The sequence below is a fragment of the Rhinolophus sinicus genome, chromosome 12, assembly GCF_057876585.1.
Source record: "Rhinolophus sinicus isolate RSI-liver-muscle chromosome 12, RSI-T2T, whole genome shotgun sequence".
NCBI classification, from domain to species: Eukaryota; Metazoa; Chordata; class Mammalia; order Chiroptera; family Rhinolophidae; genus Rhinolophus; species Rhinolophus sinicus.
Window position 1 is genome coordinate 587,609 of NC_142512.1, and position 19,250 is coordinate 606,858.

Below are 19,250 nucleotides of genomic sequence, written 5' to 3' on the forward strand. Positions count from 1 at the left end.
GGAAGGGAGGGCTCCTGGCTCTTGTGGGAGACGGGAGGGGACGCGCGGGGGTGTGGGGAGAGGTGCCTGCCCGCGGAGACAGAAGACTCCGGTGGGGCGGGGCGGGTGGGCGTCCCGTTTGCCCGAGGACACGCCGATCCTGTGTCTCGGGGCCCAGGGGCAGGCGCAGGGATGGGCGTCCCCTGGGCTCGGGCCGAGGTGCAAAGGACCGGCACGTCCTGGGATGGAGAGAGCCTGGTGGAAGCCTGCGCCGGCAGGCAGCCCTGGGCTTGGGCGTTGGGGGTTGCGGCGGCGGCAGGGTCGGGGAGCGAGAGGGAGCCCTGCGATGGCGGTGGCGGCGGCGGCGACCTAGACGCGGCTGGCTGCTGCAGGCTGACGGCCTGCCTCGGCGAAGAGCACTAAGAAGAGGGAGAGGGGGGGAGCCCTGGCCGACAGGCCTGGTGTGCGGCCGGGGATGCGAGCTTGTAGTGCTGGGCGGCTGTCCCTCCTCTGGCCAGGGGGACCTTCGGCTGGCTGGGCGGCTGCAGGGGTTGCAGAGGGGCAAGGGGCGGCAGGGATTCGGAGGGAGGCACGCCGGGGCGGCGGCGCAAAAGGAGAGGCGAGCAAAAGCCTACAGGTATTCCCAGGCGGTCTCCCATGCAAGTACTAACCAGGCCCCTCCCTGCTTAGCTCCCGAGATCAGAGGAGATCGGGCGCGTTCAGGGTGGTATGGCCGTAGACGCTGGGACCCGGCTCCCGCGCCCCAAGAGCCTGCTCCCGGCCTGTCTCGTGAGCGCCCGCCATGCAGATGAGCCGCTCCGGTGGCGAGCATCGACCCGCGGGCCGGCTCTGCCAGCATCGCGTCTCCCCCCAGTCCGGCTCCCCGCCTCTTCCTAATGCCCCTGGCGTGGGCGGCGGGCTACTCCTGGCCGACAGCGAGGCCCCTTCGCGCCACCCGGGGCTCCATGGGACACTGCCACTTCCCTGATGGTGCCAGAAGTCGTGGAACTCTGGCATCCTGGGACTCTCCGCACCCAGACCGGCATACAACCCGCCCCCCTACCGCCACCAGGTTTACCCCCAACCGCAGCCCCAAGGCTGGTGGAGGCCTGCACCAGCAGCAACCCTGGGCCTGGGAGTTGTGGGAGGACCCCGCGGCGGCGGCGGGGGCGGCTGCGGCGGCGGCGGCGGCGGCGGCGGCGGAGGCAGGGGAGGGTGGCGAGGTAGGCGATGGCAACCGCGTGGATGGCGCCAGGGCGGCGATGGCGGCGGCGACAATGGGGGCTTTGACGGTGGGCGCTGGGACACGGGGGCCGATGGCGGCGGCGGTGGCGGCGGGGGCTGGGGAGGGCGTGAGGGCGGTGCTGGCGGCGGAGGCCGGGAGAGCAGAGGCGGGAGACTGAGCGAGTATGGCATTGGTGGCGGCGGGGGCTGGGGCGGGGGCGGGGAAGATGGGGGTGCTGGAGGCGGGGAGAGCAGAGGAGGGAATTGAGGGAGTGCGGCAATGGCGGCAGCGGGGGCGGGGGAGGGCGTGAGGGCGGTGCTGGCGGCGGAGGCCGGGAGAGCAGAGGCGGGAGACTGAGGGAGTATGGCGATGGTGGATGTGGGGGTCTGGGGCGGGGGCGGGGGAGATGGCGGTGCTGGAGGCGGGGAGAGCGGAGGAGGGAATTAAGGGAGTACGGATATGGCGGCGGCAGGGTCGGGGGTGGGGGAGAGGGCAGCACTGGTGGCGGAGATGGGGAGCGCGGTGCTGGCGGCCGAGGTGGGGAGAGCACAGGAGGGAGTTTGAGGGAGTTTGGCGGTGGCGGCGGCGGGGGCGGGGACAGGGGCGGGGGCGAGGGCAGCGCTGGCGGGGGGGGGGGGGGGGGGGGTGTGGGGAGCCCGGTGGTGGCGGTGGCTTTGGCGCAGGCGGCGGTGGCGGCGACCGCGCGTCGGCGAAGGATTCGCGATGACGGCCTGCGGGACCGAAGAGGACTGAGAGGAGGGTGTGGGGGGGGAGCCCTGGCCCACGGGCCTGGTGTGCGGCCGGGGCTGCCAGCTTGTAGTGCCGGGCGGCTGACCCTCTGCTGGTCAGGGGGACCTGCGGCTGGCTGGGAGGCTGCAGAGGGGCAAGGGGCGGCAGGGGTTCGGAGGGAGCCACGCCGGAGCGGCGATGCAAAAGGAGACGCTAGCAAAAGCCAACAGGTATTCCCAGGCGGTCTCCCATCCATGTACTAACCAGGACAGACCCTGCTTCGCTTCCGAGATCAGACGAGATCTGCTGCGTTCAGGGTGGTATGGCCTTAGGCACTGGGACCCGGCTACCGGCACTCCAAGAGCCTGCTCCCGACTTGCCTCCTGAGCGCACGCGCCATGCTGCTGGGCCGCTCGGGTGGCGAGCATGTCTGCCCGAGTGCCTCCCGCCCGCTCCCCGCCTCCTCCGGTCGCCGCTGGTGTGGGCGACGGGCTACTCCTGGCCCGCAGCGAGGCCCCTTCGCGCCCCCCAGTGGCTCCACAGGCCTCTGTCACTTCCCTGACTGTGACATATGTCTGGGCGCCCTGGCATCCTGGGACTCCCCACGCCCGGAATGGCTTTTACCACGCCCCCCTACCCCAACCCCTCTCATCCCCCCCCAGCCCCACAACCGCACACCCCCCTTGCTGCTGTGCTGTCCCCACCACTCAGGGCCACCGAGGGGGTCGCAGGGTCCTCTCAGTCCCCTCCACCCTAGGGACGTGCAACCCAGGCCCTGGCCCTGGCCGGCCCCACCCACTGGCCCAAAGCCAGGGAGAGCCACCCGCGACCAGGGGGCAGCACCTCCAGACTGCCGCCACCCTTCGTCACACAGCCTTCTGTCTGGGCCCTCGCCCCTCATCAGCGACCGGCGTCCCGCCCGATCACTGGTCACTTCACTGGCTACACATCACCTCTCCTGACCCAGGGTGTTGAGAGAGAGGATGAGAGAAGGCCAGAGACGGAGCAAGAGGTAGGCGGAGAGAGACAGACGGGGACTGTGGGGACAGACTTGCAGAGAGCACTTTCCAGGCTCTGGGCCTCGCGTGGAGGGGTGCTGCGTGGGGGCTGCACGGACATCAGCTGTTACCGCTTGGCCATCAGCTGTTGCCAGTTGGCCATTGGCCACTGGCAGAGCTGCGGTGGCCAAGCTAGGAAGCGCGGATGGTGGACTGCAAATTGCAGAGGGGCGCGGACTGCAGTGGGCCGGCTTGGTGGGTCTGTTGGTTGGCAGAGAATCGGCCAGCAGGTGGGGGATCGGGCGGCTCCGGCTTGCCGTGTCTCCAAGCCAGCCGCCCGTGAGACATGGTGCTATGAGCCCCCTATCCGTGGCTCTGTGGGTGTTCCTTCTTGGCCTCGCCAAATCCTGCGTTCTTGTGCGGGCAGAGGGACTAGAGTCCCCGCAGGACAGGGACAGACAGACAGAACGGGAGGAGGAGTAAGAGGGAGCGAGATGGAAATATACACGTATATGTACGTGTATGTGTCTAGACATACAGAGAGACATGGACAGAGACAGAGAAAGAGGGGGCAGGCACGCGGGGAGAGAGCTCCTGAGCCAGAGCCAGAACCCAACAGGCACGTCACAGAGCCAGACAGACATGGGGTGGGGGAGGGTGGGAGGGACGCACATTCGGGCACACGGACTGGGACAGACGCACTGAGGTTGTGTTGAAGTGGTGGCTTCTCCACCGGAGTGTGGTCGTGCCCGGGGCTGGGCTCCGCCAAGGAGGCATTGCCCTGGCGTTGGCAGTCACCATTGAAGCCCCCGGGGCGGGCCGCCAGGGTCTCCGGAGGGCCAGTGGGCTCTGAGCCCCGCCCAGGGACCCGCCCGCGGGAGGAGAGTGGCAGCCCCCAGGCACCCTGGTTGTGAGGATTGTGTGCCTGCTCTTCCCTTGTGGCGGTCTCCCCTGGAGTCGATGGCGCGTGGTGTGTTGGGGTGCTGCTCCCGCCGTCCCCTGGTTTGTCCCGGCTCTTTGTGCCCTTTGTGTCGGGGACACCGTGGCCGGCGGGAAGGGAGGGCTCCTGGCTCTTGTGGGAGACGGGAGGGGACGCGCGGGGGTGTGGGGAGAGGTGCCTGCCCGCGGAGACAGAAGACTCCGGTGGGGCGGGGCGGGTGGGCGTCCCGTTTGCCCGAGGACACGCCGATCCTGTGTCTCGGGGCCCAGGGGCAGGCGCAGGGATGGGCGTCCCCTGGGCTCGGGCCGAGGTGCAAAGGACCGGCACGTCCTGGGATGGAGAGAGCCTGGTGGAAGCCTGCGCCGGCAGGCAGCCCTGGGCTTGGGCGTTGGGGGTTGCGGCGGCGGCAGGGTCGGGGAGCGAGAGGGAGCCCTGCGATGGCGGTGGCGGCGGCGGCGACCTAGACGCGGCTGGCTGCTGCAGGCTGACGGCCTGCCTCGGCGAAGAGCACTAAGAAGAGGGAGAGGGGGGGAGCCCTGGCCGACAGGCCTGGTGTGCGGCCGGGGATGCGAGCTTGTAGTGCTGGGCGGCTGTCCCTCCTCTGGCCAGGGGGTCCTTCGGCTGGCTGGGCGGCTGCAGGGGTTGCAGAGGGGCAAGGGGCGGCAGGGATTCGGAGGGAGGCACGCCGGGGCGGCGGCGCAAAAGGAGAGGCGAGCAAAAGCCTACAGGTATTCCCAGGCGGTCTCCCATGCAAGTACTAACCAGGCCCCTCCCTGCTTAGCTCCCGAGATCAGAGGAGATCGGGCGCGTTCAGGGTGGTATGGCCGTAGACGCTGGGACCCGGCTCCCGCGCCCCAAGAGCCTGCTCCCGGCCTGTCTCGTGAGCGCCCGCCATGCAGATGAGCCGCTCCGGTGGCGAGCATCGACCCGCGGGCCGGCTCTGCCAGCACCGCGTCCCCCCCCAGTCCGGCTCCCCGCCTCTTCCTAATGCCCCTGGCGTGGGCGGCGGGCTACTCCTGGCCGACAGCGAGGCCCCTTCGCGCCACCCGGGGCTCCATGGGACACTGCCACTTCCCTGATGGTGCCAGAAGTCGTGGAACTCTGGCATCCTGGGACTCCCCGCACCCAGACCGGCATACAACCCGCCCCCCTACCGCCACCAGGTTTACCCCCAACCGCAGCCCCAAGGCTGGTGGAGGCCTGCACCAGCAGGCAACCCTGGGCCTGGGAGTTGTGGGAGGACCCCGCGGCGGCGGCGGGGGCGGCTGCGGCGGCGGCGGCGACGGCGGCGGCGGCGGAGGCAGGGGAGGGTGGCGAGGTAGGCGATGGCAACCGCGTGGATGGCGCCAGGGCGGCGATGGCGGCGGCGACAATGGGGGCTTTGACGGTGGGCGCTGGGACACGTGGGCCGATGGCGGCGGCGGTGGCGGCGGGGGCTGGGGAGGGCGTGAGGGCGGTGCTGGCGGCGGAGGCCGGGAGAGCAGAGGCGGGAGACTGAGCGAGTATGGCATTGGTGGCGGCGGGGGCTGGGGCGGGGGCGGGGAAGATGGCGGTGCTGGAGGCGGGGAGAGCAGAGGAGGGAATTGAGGGAGTGCGGCAATGGCGGCAGCGGGGGCGGGGGAGGGCGTGAGGGCGGTGCTGGCGGCGGAGGCCGGGAGAGCAGAGGCGGGAGACTGAGGGAGTATGGCGATGGTGGATGCGGGGGTCTGGGGCGGGGGCGGGGGAGATGGCGGTGCTGGAGGCGGGGAGAGCGGAGGAGGGAATTGAGGGAGTACGGATATGGCGGCGGCGGGGGCGGGGGTGGGGGAGAGGGCAGCACTGGTGGCGGAGATGGGGAGCGCGGTGCTGGCGGCCGAGGTGGGGAGAGCACAGGAGGGAGTTTGAGGGAGTTTGGCGGTGGCGGCGGCGGGGGCGGGGACAGGGGCGGGGGCGAGGGCAGCGCTGGCGGGGGGGGGGGGGGGGGGGTGGGGAGCCCGGTGGTGGCGGTGGCTTTGGCGCAGGCGGCGGTGGCGGCGACCGCGCGTCGGCGAAGGATTCGCGATGACGGCCTGCGGGACCGAAGAGGACTGAGAGGAGGGTGTGGGGGGGAGCCCTGGCCCACGGGCCTGGTGTGCGGCCGGGGCTGCCAGCTTGTAGTGCCGGGCGGCTGACCCTCTGCTGGTCAGGGGGACCTGCGGCTGGCTGGGAGGCTGCAGAGGGGCAAGGGGCGGCAGGGGTTCGGAGGGAGCCACGCCGGAGCGGCGATGCAAAAGGAGACGCTAGCAAAAGCCAACAGGTATTCCCAGGCGGTCTCCCATCCAAGTACTAACCAGGACAGACCCTGCTTCGCTTCCGAGATCAGACGAGATCTGCTGCGTTCAGGGTGGTATGGCCTTAGGCACTGGGACCCGGCTCCCGGCACTCCAAGAGCCTGCTCCCGACTTGCCTCCTGAGCGCACGCGCCATGCTGCTGGGCCGCTCGGGTGGCGAGCATGTCTGCCCGAGTGCCTCCCGCCCGCTCCCCGCCTCCTCCGATCGCCGCTGGTGTGGGCGACGGGCTACTCCTGGCCCGCAGCGAGGCCCCTTCGCGCCCCCCAGTGGCTCCACAGGCCTCTGTCACTTCCCTGACTGTGACATATGTCTGGGCGCCCTGGCATCCTGGGACTCCCCACGCCCGGAATGGCTTTTACCACGCCCCCCTACCCCAACCCCTCTCATCCCCCCCCAGCCCCACAACCGCACACCCCCCTTGCTGCTGTGCTGTCCCCACCACTCAGGGCCACCGAGGGGGTCGCAGGGTCCTCTCAGTCCCCTCCACCCTAGGGACGTGCAACCCAGGCCCTGGCCCTGGCCGGCCCCACCCACTGGCCCAAAGCCAGGGAGAGCCACCCGCGACCAGGGGGCAGCACCTCCAGACTGCCGCCACCCTTCGTCACACAGCCTTCTGTCTGGGCCCTCGCCCCTCATCAGCGACCGGCGTCCCGCCCGATCACTGGTCACTTCACTGGCTACACATCACCTCTCCTGACCCAGGGTGTTGAGAGAGAGGATGAGAGAAGGCCAGAGACGGAGCAAGAGGTAGGCGGAGAGAGACAGACGGGGACTGTGGGGACAGACTTGCAGAGAGCACTTTCCAGGCTCTGGGCCTCGCGTGGAGGGGTGCTGCGTGGGGGCTGCACGGACATCAGCTGTTACCGCTTGGCCATCAGCTGTTGCCAGTTGGCCATTGGCCACTGGCAGAGCTGCGGTGGCCAAGCTAGGAAGCGCGGATGGTGGACTGCAAATTGCAGAGGGGCGCGGACTGCAGTGGGCCGGCTTGGTGGGTCTGTTGGTTGGCAGAGAATCGGCCGGCAGGTTGGGGATCGGGCGGCTCCGGCTTGCCGTGTCTCCAAGCCAGCTGCCCGTGAGACATGGTGCTATGAGCCCCCTATCCGTGGCTCTGTTGGTGTTCCTTCTTGGCCTCGCCAAATCCTGGGTTCTTGTGCGGGCAGAGGGACTAGAGTCCCCGCAGGACAGGGACCGACAGACAGAACGGGGGGACAGGGGGACCGGGGGACGGGAGGACCGGGGGACAGGGGACCGGGAGACGGGTGTAAGGGGGGGGACAGGGAGAACGGTGGGACTGTAGGAACCCGGGGCGGGGGTACCGGGGGACGGGGTACCAGGAGATGGGGGAAGGGGGGCAGGGGGACAGGGAGACCGTTGGAACTGGGAGAACCGGGGGACGGGGGGTCTGGGAGACGGGGGCATGTGGGACGGGGGGAAGGGGTGACCGGAAGATGGGGGGACGGGAGTACGAGAGGGCCGGGGGGACGGGGGGACTGGGGGATGGGGGGACAAGGGGACCGGGGGACCGGGGGGACAGGGGGACTGGGTACTGGGAGACAGTGGGACCAGGGGACGGGGGGACCGGGAGATGGGGGGACACGGTACCAGGGGAAAGGGAGACCGGGGAATTGGGGGACAGGGAGACTGGGGGACTGGGGGATTGGGGGAATGAGAGGACGGTGGGACTGGCGGACGGTGGGACGGAGGGACCAGGAGACCGGTGGATGGAGGGAAAGGAGTACGAGGGTACTGGGGGACGAGGGACATGGGGAGGGGGGGACCGGGAAACGGGGGAACGGGGGACCGTGAGACGGGGGGACCGGGAGATGGGGGACCTGGGGCCGGGGGGACGGGGTGACGGGGGGACCGGGAGACAGAGGGACAGGGGGACTGGAGGGTCGGGGGGACCGGGGGACGGGGGGACCGGGGGACGGGGGGACCGGGGCAACGGAGACGGGGGGACCGGGGGAACGGCGGATGGGGGGACCAGGGGACCCGCGGACCGGGGGACCGGAGGTTGGGGGGACCGGGGGATAGGGGACCGGGCGACGGGGTGACCAGGGGCATGAATGGACTGGGGGGACGGGGGTACCAGTGGACCGGGAGATGGGGGGACCGGGGGACCGGGGACCGGGGAAGGGGGGACCGGGGGACCGGGGGTTGGGGGACTGGGGGATGAGGGGACCGGGAGATCGGGTACCGGGGAACGGGGCGCCTAGGAGACGGGGGACCGCGAGACGGGGGACCGGGGACGGGGTGACCGGGAGATGGGACACCGGGAGACGGGAGACTGTGGGACGGGAGGACCGGAAGACGGGGCGAACGGAGAACTGGGGGATCGGTAGACGGGGGCCAGGGCGATGGGGGAACCGGGGGACTGGGGGACCGGGGGACCAGGGACCGGGGGTTGGGGGTCCAGGGGATGAGGGGACCGGGAGACGGGGGACCTGGGGACCGGGCGACCGGGAGACGGGGGACCGGGAGACGGGGGGATGGGTGTGCGGCCGGACCGGGAGTCAGAGGGACAGGGAGATGGGGGGACCGGGGGACCGGGGGAAGGGGGTAACACTGGACGGAGGACCGGGGGACCGGAAGACCGGGCGACCGGGAGACAGGGGACCGGGAGACTGGGGACCGGGAGACAGGGCGACCGGGGAACGGGGGGGACCGGTAGAAGGGCGCCTGGGCGCCGGGGGAACCGGGGGAACCGGGGGACCAGGAGGCGACGGGGGACCGGGGAACGGGAGACCGGGGGTATGGGGGGACGGGGGGACCAGGCGAAGGAGGGACGGGGGGACGGGGAGACGTTGGGACTGGGGGACCGTGGGACAGGTGGACCGCGAGACGGAGGACCGGGAGACGGGGGAACGGGGGTCGGGGGACCCGGGGAGGGGGGACCGGGAGACGAGGGAATGGGGGACGGGTGGACCAGGGGCGTGGGGGGACTGGGGGGACGGGGGAGCGGGGGATGGGGGATGGGGCACTGGGGGGACGGGGGCACCGGGGGACGGTGGACTGGGAGAGGGTGGATGGGGGTACGGGGGAACAGGGGGATCAGGGGACGGGGGGACCGGGGGACGGGGGGACCGGGGCAACGGAGACGGGGGGGACCGGGGGAACGGCGGATGGGGGGACCAGGGGACCCGCGGACCGGGGGACCGGAGGGTGGGGGGACCGGGGGATAGGGGACCGGGCGACGGGGTGACCAGGGGCATGAATGGACTGGGGGGACGGGGGTACCAGTGGACCGGGAGATGGGGGGACGGGGGGACTGGGGACCGGGGGACGGGGGGACCGGGGGACCGGGGGTTGGGGGACTGGGGGATGAGGGGACCGGGAGATCGGGTACCGGGGAACGGGGCGACTAGGAGACGGGGGACCTCGAGACGGGGGACCGGGGACGGGGTGACCGGGAGATGGGGGGACACGGTACCAGGGGAAAGGGAGACCGGGGAATTGGGGGACAGGGAGACTGGGGGACTGGGGGATTGGGGGAATGAGAGGACGGTGGGACTGGCGGACGGTGGGACGGAGGGACCAGGAGACCGGTGGATGGAGGGACAGGAGTACGAGGGTACTGGGGGACGAGGGACATGGGGAGGGGGGACCGGGAAACGGGGGAACGGGGGACCGTGAGACGGGGGGTCCGGGAGATGGGGGACCTGGGGCCGGGGGGACGGGGTGACGGGGGGACCGGGAGACAGAGGGACAGGGGGACTGGAGGGTCGGGGGGACCGGGGGATGGGGGGAACGGGGGACGGGGGGACCGGGGTAACGGAGACGGAGGGGGGGACCGGGGGAACGGCGGATGGGGGGACCAGGGGACCCGCGGACCGGGGGACCGGAGGTTGGGGGGACCGGGGGATAGGGGACCGGGCGACGGGGTGACCAGGGGCATGAATGGACTGGGGGGACGGGGGTACCAGTGGACCGGGAGATGGGGGGACCGGGGGACCGGGGACCGGGGGACGGGGGGACCGGGGGACCGGGGGTTGGGGGACTGGGGGATGAGGGGACCGGGAGATCGGGTACCGGGGAACGGGGCGACTAGGAGACGGGGGACCGCGAGACGGGGGACCGGGGACGGGGTGACCGGGAGATGGGACACCGGGAGACGGGAGACTGTGGGACGGGAGGACCGGAAGACGGGGCGAACGGAGAACTGGGGGATCGGTAGACGGGGGCCAGGGCGATGGGGGAACCGGGGGACTGGGGGACCGGGGGACCAGGGACCGGGGGTTGGGGGTCCAGGGGATGAGGGGACCGGGAGACGGGGGACCTGGGGACCGGGCGACCGGGAGACGGGGGACCGGGAGACGGGGGGATGGGTGTGCGGCCGGACCGGGAGACAGAGGGACAGGGAGATGGGGGGACCGGGGGACCGGGGGAAGGGGGTAACACTGGACGGAGGACCGGGGGACCGGAAGACCGGGCGACCGGGAGACAGGGGACCGGGAGACTGGGGACCAGGAGACGGGGCGACCGGGGAACGGGGGGACCGGTAGAAGGGCGCCTGGGCGCCGGGGGAACCGGGGGACCGGGGGACCAGGAGGCGACGGGGGACCGGGGAACGGGAGACCGGGGGTATGGGGGGACGGGGGGACCAGGCGAAGGAGGGACGGGGGGACGGGGAGACGTTGGGACTGGGGGACCGGGGGACAGGTGGACCGCGAGACGGAGGACCGGGAGACGGGGGAACGGGGGTCGGGGGACCCGGGGAGGGGGGGACCGGGAGACGAGGGAATGGGGGACGGGTGGACCAGGGGCGTGGGGGGACTGGGGGGACGGGGGAGCGGGGGACGGGGATGGGGCACTGGGGGGACGGGGGCACCGGGGGACGGGTGGACTGGGAGAGGGTGGATGGGGGTACGGGGGAACAGGGGGATCAGGGGACGGGGGGACCGGGGGACGGGGGGACCGGGGCAACGGAGACGGGGGGGACCGGGGGAACGGCGGATGGGGGGACCAGGGGACCCGCGGACCGGGGGACCGGAGGTTGGGGGGACCGGGGGATAGGGGACCGGGCGACGGGGTGACCAGGGGCATGAATGGACTGGGGGGACGGGGGTACCAGTGGACCGGGAGATGGGGGGACCGGGGGACTGGGGACCGGGGGACGGGGGGACCGGGGGACCGGGGGTTGGGGGACTGGGGGATGAGGGGACCGGGAGATCGGGTACCGGGGAACGGGGCGACTAGGAGACGGGGGACCGCGAGACGGGGGACCGGGGACGGGGTGACCGGGAGATGGGACACCGGGAGACGGGAGACTGTGGGACGGGAGGACCGGAAGACGGGGCGAACGGAGAACTGGGGGATCGGTAGACGGGGGCCAGGGCGATGGGGGAACCGGGGGACTGGGGGACCGGGGGACCAGGGACCGGGGTTGGGGGTCCAGGGGATGAGGGGACCGGGAGACGGGGGACCTGGAAACCGGGCGACCGGGAGACGGGGGACCGGGAGACGGGGGGATGGGTGTGCGGCCGGACCGGGAGACAGAGGGACAGGGAGATGGGGGGACCGGGGGACCGGGGGAAGGGGGTAACACTGGACGGAGGACCGGGGGACCGGAAGACCGGGCGACCGGGAGACAGGGGACCGGGAGACTGGGGACCGGGAGACGGGGCGACCGGGGAACGGGGGGACCGGTAGAAGGGCGCCTGGGCGCCGGGGAAACCGGGGGAACGGGGGACCAGGAGACGGGGGACCGGGGAACGGGAGACCGGGGGTATGGGGGGACGGGGGGACCAGGCGAAGGAGGGACGGGGGGACGGGGAGACGTTGGGACTGGGGGACCGGGGGACAGGAGGACCGCGAGACGGAGGACCGGGAGACGGGGGAACGGGGGTCGGGGGACCCGGGGAGGGGGGGACCGGGAGACGAGGGAATGGGGGACGGGTGGACCAGGGGCGTGGGGGGACTGGGGGGACGGGGGAGCGGGGGATGGGGGATGGGGCACTGGGGGGACGGGGGCACCGGGGGACGGGTGGACTGGGAGAGGGTGGATGGGGGTACGGGGGAACAGGGGGATCAGGGGACGGGGGGAACAGGGGACGGGGGGGACCGGAATAGTGGGGATGGTGGAACGTGGGGACGGGGGACCCGGGAGACGGGGGACAGGAAGACGGGAACCGGGGGAACGGAGACAGGGGTGACGGGGAGACGGGGGGTACCGGGGGACGGGGGTACTGCGTGGGGCTGCACTGACATCAGCTGTTACCGCTTGGCCTTCAGCTGTTGCCAGTTGGCCATTGGACACCGGCAGAGCTGCGGTGGCCAAGCTAGGAAGCGCGGATGGTGGACTGCAAATTGCAGAGGGGCGCGGACTGCAGTGGGCCGGCTTGGTGGGTCTGTTGGTTGGCAGAGAATCGGCCAGCAGGTGGGGGATCGGGCGGCTCCGGCTTGCCGTGTCTCCAAGCCAGCCGCCCGTGAGACATGGTGCTATGAGCCCCCTATCCGTGGCTCTGTGGGTGTTCCTTCTTGGCCTCGCCAAATCCTGCGTTCTTGTGCGGGCAGAGGGACTAGAGTCCCCGCAGGACAGGGACAGACAGACAGAACGGGAGGAGGAGTAAGAGGGAGCGAGATGGAAATATACACGTATATGTACGTGTATGTGTCTAGACATACAGAGAGACATGGACAGAGACAGAGAAAGAGGGGGCAGGCACGCGGGGAGAGAGCTCCTGAGCCAGAGCCAGAACCCAACAGGCACGTCACAGAGCCAGACAGACATGGGGTGGGGGAGGGTGGGAGGGACGCACATTCGGGCACACGGACTGGGACAGACGCACTGAGGCTGTGTTGAAGTGGTGGCTTCTCCACCGGAGTGTGGTCGTGCCCGGGGCTGGGCTCCGCCAAGGAGGCATTGCCCTGGCGTTGGCAGTCACCATTGAAGCCCCCGGGGCGGGCCGCCAGGGTCTCCGGAGGGCCAGTGGGCTCTGAGCCCCGCCCAGGGACCCGCCCGCGGGAGGAGAGTGGCAGCCCCCAGGCACCCTGGTTGTGAGGATTGTGTGCCTGCGTGCCTGCTCTTCCCTTGTGGCGGTCTCCCCTGGAGTCGATGGCGCGTGGTGTGTTGGGGTGCTGCTCCCGCCGTCCCCTGGTTTGTCCCGGCTCTTTGTGCCCTTTGTGTCGGGGACACCGTGGCCGGCGGGAAGGGAGGGCTCCTGGCTCTTGTGGGAGACGGGAGGGGACGCGCGGGGGTGTGGGGAGAGGTGCCTGCCCGCGGAGACAGAAGACTCCGGTGGGGCGGGGCGGGTGGGTGTCCCGTTTGCCCGAGGACACGCCGATCCTGTGTCTCGGGGCCCAGGGGCAGGCGCAGGGATGGGCGTCCCCTGGGCTCGGGCCGAGGTGCAAAGGACCGGCACGTCCTGGGATGGAGAGAGCCTGGTGGAAGCCTGCGCCGGCAGGCAGCCCTGGGCTTGGGCGTTGGGGGTTGCGGCGGCGGCAGGGTCGGGGAGCGAGAGGGAGCCCTGCGATGGCGGTGGCGGCGGCGGCGACCTAGACGCGGCTGGCTGCTGCAGGCTGACGGCCTGCCTCGGCGAAGAGCACTAAGAAGAGGGAGAGGGGGGGAGCCCTGGCCGACAGGCCTGGTGTGCGGCCGGGGATGCGAGCTTGTAGTGCTGGGCGGCTGTCCCTCCTCTGGCCAGGGGGTCCTTCGGCTGGCTGGGCGGCTGCAGGGGTTGCAGAGGGGCAAGGGGCGGCAGGGATTCGGAGGGAGGCACGCCGGGGCGGCGGCGCAAAAGGAGAGGCGAGCAAAAGCCTACAGGTATTCCCAGGCGGTCTCCCATGCAAGTACTAACCAGGCCCCTCCCTGCTTAGCTCCCGAGATCAGAGGAGATCGGGCGCGTTCAGGGTGGTATGGCCGTAGACGCTGGGACCCGGCTCCCGCGCCCCAAGAGCCTGCTCCCGGCCTGTCTCGTGAGCGCCCGCCATGCAGATGAGCCGCTCCGGTGGCGAGCATCGACCCGCGGGCCGGCTCTGCCAGCACCGCGTCCCCCCCCAGTCCGGCTCCCCGCCTCTTCCTAATGCCCCTGGCGTGGGCGGCGGGCTACTCCTGGCCGACAGCGAGGCCCCTTCGCGCCACCCGGGGCTCCATGGGACACTGCCACTTCCCTGATGGTGCCAGAAGTCGTGGAACTCTGGCATCCTGGGACTCCCCGCACCCAGACCGGCATACAACCCGCCCCCCTACCGCCACCAGGTTTACCCCCAACCGCAGCCCCAAGGCTGGTGGAGGCCTGCACCAGCAGGCAACCCTGGGCCTGGGAGTTGTGGGAGGACCCCGCGGCGGCGGCGGGGGCGGCTGCGGCGGCGGCGGCGACGGCGGCGGCGGCGGAGGCAGGGGAGGGTGGCGAGGTAGGCGATGGCAACCGCGTGGATGGCGCCAGGGCGGCGATGGCGGCGGCGACAATGGGGGCTTTGACGGTGGGCGCTGGGACACGTGGGCCGATGGCGGCGGCGGTGGCGGCGGGGGCTGGGGAGGGCGTGAGGGCGGTGCTGGCGGCGGAGGCCGGGAGAGCAGAGGCGGGAGACTGAGCGAGTATGGCATTGGTGGCGGCGGGGGCTGGGGCGGGGGCGGGGAAGATGGCGGTGCTGGAGGCGGGGAGAGCAGAGGAGGGAATTGAGGGAGTGCGGCAATGGCGGCAGCGGGGGCGGGGGAGGGGGAGAGGGCAGCACTGGTGGCGGAGATGGGGAGCGCGGTGCTGGCGGCCGAGGTGGGGAGAGCACAGGAGGGAGTTTGAGGGAGTTTGGCGGTGGCGGCGGCGGGGGCGGGGACAGGGGCGGGGGCGAGGGCAGCGCTGGGGGGGGGGGTGTGGGGAGCCCGGTGGTGGCGGTGGCTTTGGCGCAGGCGGCGGTGGCGGCGACCGCGCGTCGGCGAAGGATGCGCGATGACGGCCTGCGGGACCGAAGAGGACTGAGAGGAGGGTGTGGGGGGGGAGCCCTGGCCCACGGGCCTGGTGTGCGGCCGGGGCTGCCAGCTTGTAGTGCCGGGCGGCTGACCCTCTGCTGGTCAGGGGGACCTGCGGCTGGCTGGGAGGCTGCAGAGGGGCAAGGGGCGGCAGGGGTTCGGAGGGAGCCACGCCGGAGCGGCGATGCAAAAGGAGACGCTAGCAAAAGCCAACAGGTATTCCCAGGCGGTCTCCCATCCAAGTACTAACCAGGACAGACCCTGCTTCGCTTCCGAGATCAGACGAGATCTGCTGCGTTCAGGGTGGTATGGCCTTAGGCACTGGGACCCGGCTCCCGGCACTCCAAGAGCCTGCTCCCGACTTGCCTCCTGAGCGCACGCGCCATGCTGCTGGGCCGCTCGGGTGGCGAGCATGTCTGCCCGAGTGCCTCCCGCCCGCTCCCCGCCTCCTCCGATCGCCGCTGGTGTGGGCGACGGGCTACTCCTGGCCCGCAGCGAGGCCCCTTCGCGCCCCCCAGTGGCTCCACAGGCCTCTGTCACTTCCCTGACTGTGACATATGTCTGGGCGCCCTGGCATCCTGGGACTCCCCACGCCCGGAATGGCTTTTACCACGCCCCCCTACCCCAACCCCTCTCATCCCCCCCCAGCCCCACAACCGCACACCCCCCTTGCTGCTGTGCTGTCCCCACCACTCAGGGCCACCGAGGGGGTCGCAGGGTCCTCTCAGTCCCCTCCACCCTAGGGACGTGCAACCCAGGCCCTGGCCCTGGCCGGCCCCACCCACTGGCCCAAAGCCAGGGAGAGCCACCCGCGACCAGGGGGCAGCACCTCCAGACTGCCGCCACCCTTCGTCACACAGCCTTCTGTCTGGGCCCTCGCCCCTCATCAGCGACCAGCGTCCCGCCCGATCACTGGTCACTTCACTGGCTACACATCACCTCTCCTGACCCAGGGTGTTGAGAGAGAGGATGAGAGAAGGCCAGAGACGGAGCAAGAGGTAGGCGGAGAGAGACAGACGGGGACTGTGGGGACAGACTTGCAGAGAGCACTTTCCAGGCTCTGGGCCTCGCGTGGAGGGGTGCTGCGTGGGGGCTGCACGGACATCAGCTGTTACCGCTTGGCCATCAGCTGTTGCCAGTTGGCCATTGGCCACTGGCAGAGCTGCGGTGGCCAAGCTAGGAAGCGCGGATGGTGGACTGCAAATTGCAGAGGGGCGCGGACTGCAGTGGGCCGGCTTGGTGGGTCTGTTGGTTGGCAGAGAATCGGCCGGCAGGTTGGGGATCGGGCGGCTCCGGCTTGCCGTGTCTCCAAGCCAGCTGCCCGTGAGACATGGTGCTATGAGCCCCCTATCCGTGGCTCTGTTGGTGTTCCTTCTTGGCCTCGCCAAATCCTGGGTTCTTGTGCGGGCAGAGGGACTAGAGTCCCCGCAGGACAGGGACCGACAGACAGAACGGGGGGACAGGGGGACCGGGGGACGGGAGGACCGGGGGACAGGGGACCGGGAGACGGGTGTAAGGGGGGGGACAGGGAGAACGGTGGGACTGTAGGAACCCGGGGCGGGGGTACCGGGGGACGGGGTACCAGGAGATGGGGGAAGGGGGGCAGGGGGACAGGGAGACCGTTGGTACTGGGAGAACCGGGGGACGGGGGGTCTGGGAGACGGGGGCATGTGGGACGGGGGGAAGGGGTGACCGGAAGATGGGGGGACGGGAGTACGAGAGGGCCGGGGGGACGGGGGGACTGGGGGATGGGGGGACAAGGGGACCGGGGGACCGGGGGGACAGGGGGACTGGGTACTGGGAGACAGTGGGACCAGGGGACGGGGGCACCGGGAGATGGGGGGACACGGTACCAGGGGAAAGGGAGACCGGGGAATTGGGGGACAGGGAGACTGGGGGACTGGGGGATTGGGGGAATGAGAGGACGGTGGGACTGGCGGACGGTGGGACGGAGGGACCAGGAGACCGGTGGATGGAGGGACAGGAGTACGAGGGTACTGGGGGACGAGGGACATGGGGAGGGGGGACCGGGAAACGGGGGAACGGGGGACCGTGAGACGGGGGGTCCGGGAGATGGGGGACCTGGGGCCGGGGGGACGGGGTGACGGGGGGACCGGGAGACAGAGGGACAGGGGGACTGGAGGGTCGGGGGGACCGGGGGATGGGGGGAACGGGGGACGGGGGGACCGGGGTAACGGAGACGGAGGGGGGGACCGGGGGAACGGCGGATGGGGGGACCAGGGGACCCGCGGACCGGGGGACCGGAGGTTGGGGGGACCGGGGGATAGGGGACCGGGCGACGGGGTGACCAGGGGCATGAATGGACTGGGGGGACGGGGGTACCAGTGGACCGGGAGATGGGGGGACCGGGGGACCGGGGACCGGGGGACGGGGGGACCGGGGGACCGGGGGTTGGGGGACTGGGGGATGAGGGGACCGGGAGATCGGGTACCGGGGAACGGGGCGACTAGGAGACGGGGGACCGCGAGACGGGGGACCGGGGACGGGGTGACCGGGAGATGGGACACCGGGAGACGGGAGACTGTGGGACGGGAGGACCGGAAGACGGGGCGAACGGAGAACTGGGGGATCGGTAGACGGGGGCCAGGGCGATGGGGGAACCGGGGGACTGGGGGACCGGGGGACCAGGGACCGGGGGTTGGGGGTCCAGGGGATGAGGGGACCGGGAGACGGGGGACCTGGGGACCGGGCGACCGGGAGACGGGGGACCGGGAGACGGGGGGATGGGTGTGCGGCCGGACCGGGAGACAGAGGGACAGGGAGATGGGGGGACCGGGGGACCGGGGGAAGGGGGTAACACTGGACGGAGGACCGGGGGACCGGAAGACCGGGCGACCGGGAGACAGGGGACCGGGAGACTGGGGACCGGGAGACGGGGCGACCGGGGAACGGGGGGACCGGTAGAAGGGCGCCTGGGCGCCGGGGGAACCGGGGGACCGGGGGACCAGGAGGCGACGGGGGACCGGGGAACGGGAGACCGGGGGTATGGGGGGACGGGGGGACCAGGCGAAGGAGGGACGGGGGGACGGGGAGACGTTGGGACTGGGGGACCGGGGGACAGGTGGACCGCGAGACGGAGGACCGGGAGACGGGGAAACGGGGGTCGGGGGACCCGGGGAGGGGGGGACCGGGAGACGAGGGAATGGGGGACGGGTGGACCAGGGGCGTGGGGGGACTGGGGGGACGGGGGAGCGGGGGACGGGGGATGGGGCACTGGGGGGACGGGGGCACCGGGGGACGGGTGGACTGGGAGAGGGTGGATGGGGGTACGGGGGAACAGGGGGATCAGGGGACGGGGGGACCGGGGGACGGGGGGACCGGGGCAACGGAGACGGGGGGGACCGGGGGAACGGCGGATGGGGGGACCAGGGGACCCGCGGACCGGGGGACCGGAGGTTGGGGGGACCGGGGGATAGGGGACCGGGTGACGGGGTGACCAGGGGCATGAATGGACTGGGGGGACGGGGGTACCAGTGGACCGGGAGATGGGGGGACCGGGGGACTGGGGACCGGGGGACGGGGGGACCGGGGGACCGGGGGTTGGGGGACTGGGGGATGAGGGGACCGGGAGATCGGGTACCGGGGAACGGGGCGACTAGGAGACGGGGGACCGCGAGACGGGGGACCGGGGACGGGGTGACCGGGAGATGGGACACCGGGAGACGGGAGACTGTGGGACGGGAGGACCGGAAGACGGGGCGAACGGAGAACTGGGGGATCGGTAGACGGGGGCCAGGGCGATGGGGGAACCGGGGGACTGGGGGACCGGGGGACCAGGGACCGGGGTTGGGGGTCCAGGGGATGAGGGGACCGGGAGACGGGGGACCTGGAAACCGGGCGACCGGGAGACGGGGGACCGGGAGACGGGGGGATGGGTGTGCGGCCGGACCGGGAGACAGAGGGACAGGGAGATGGGGGGACCGGGGGACCGGGGGAAGGGGGTAACACTGGACGGAGGACCGGGGGACCGGAAGACCGGGCGACCGGGAGACAGGGGACCGGGAGACTGGGGACCGGGAGACGGGGCGACCGGGGAACGGGGGGACCGGTAGAAGGGCGCCTGGGCGCCGGGGAAACCGGGGGAACGGGGGACCAGGAGACGGGGGACCGGGGAACGGGAGACCGGGGGTATGGGGGGACGGG

The 19,250-nt window shown here is 71.9% G+C and overlaps 5 pseudogenes; all 5 read right to left on the bottom strand.

Moving 5' to 3' along the window:
* Window positions 1-600: 600 nt before the first annotated feature.
* On the bottom strand, window positions 601-720 carry LOC148756173 (5S ribosomal RNA; annotated as a pseudogene).
* Window positions 721-4,583: 3,863 nt separating this feature from the next.
* LOC148756174 (5S ribosomal RNA) lies at window positions 4,584-4,703 on the bottom strand (annotated as a pseudogene).
* Window positions 4,704-6,130: 1,427 nt separating this feature from the next.
* LOC148756175 (5S ribosomal RNA) lies at window positions 6,131-6,250 on the bottom strand (annotated as a pseudogene).
* A 7,677-nt stretch (window positions 6,251-13,927) lies between these two features.
* LOC148756176 (5S ribosomal RNA) lies at window positions 13,928-14,047 on the bottom strand (annotated as a pseudogene).
* A 1,239-nt stretch (window positions 14,048-15,286) lies between these two features.
* On the bottom strand, window positions 15,287-15,406 carry LOC148756177 (5S ribosomal RNA; annotated as a pseudogene).
* Between the last annotated feature and the right edge of the window lie 3,844 nt (window positions 15,407-19,250).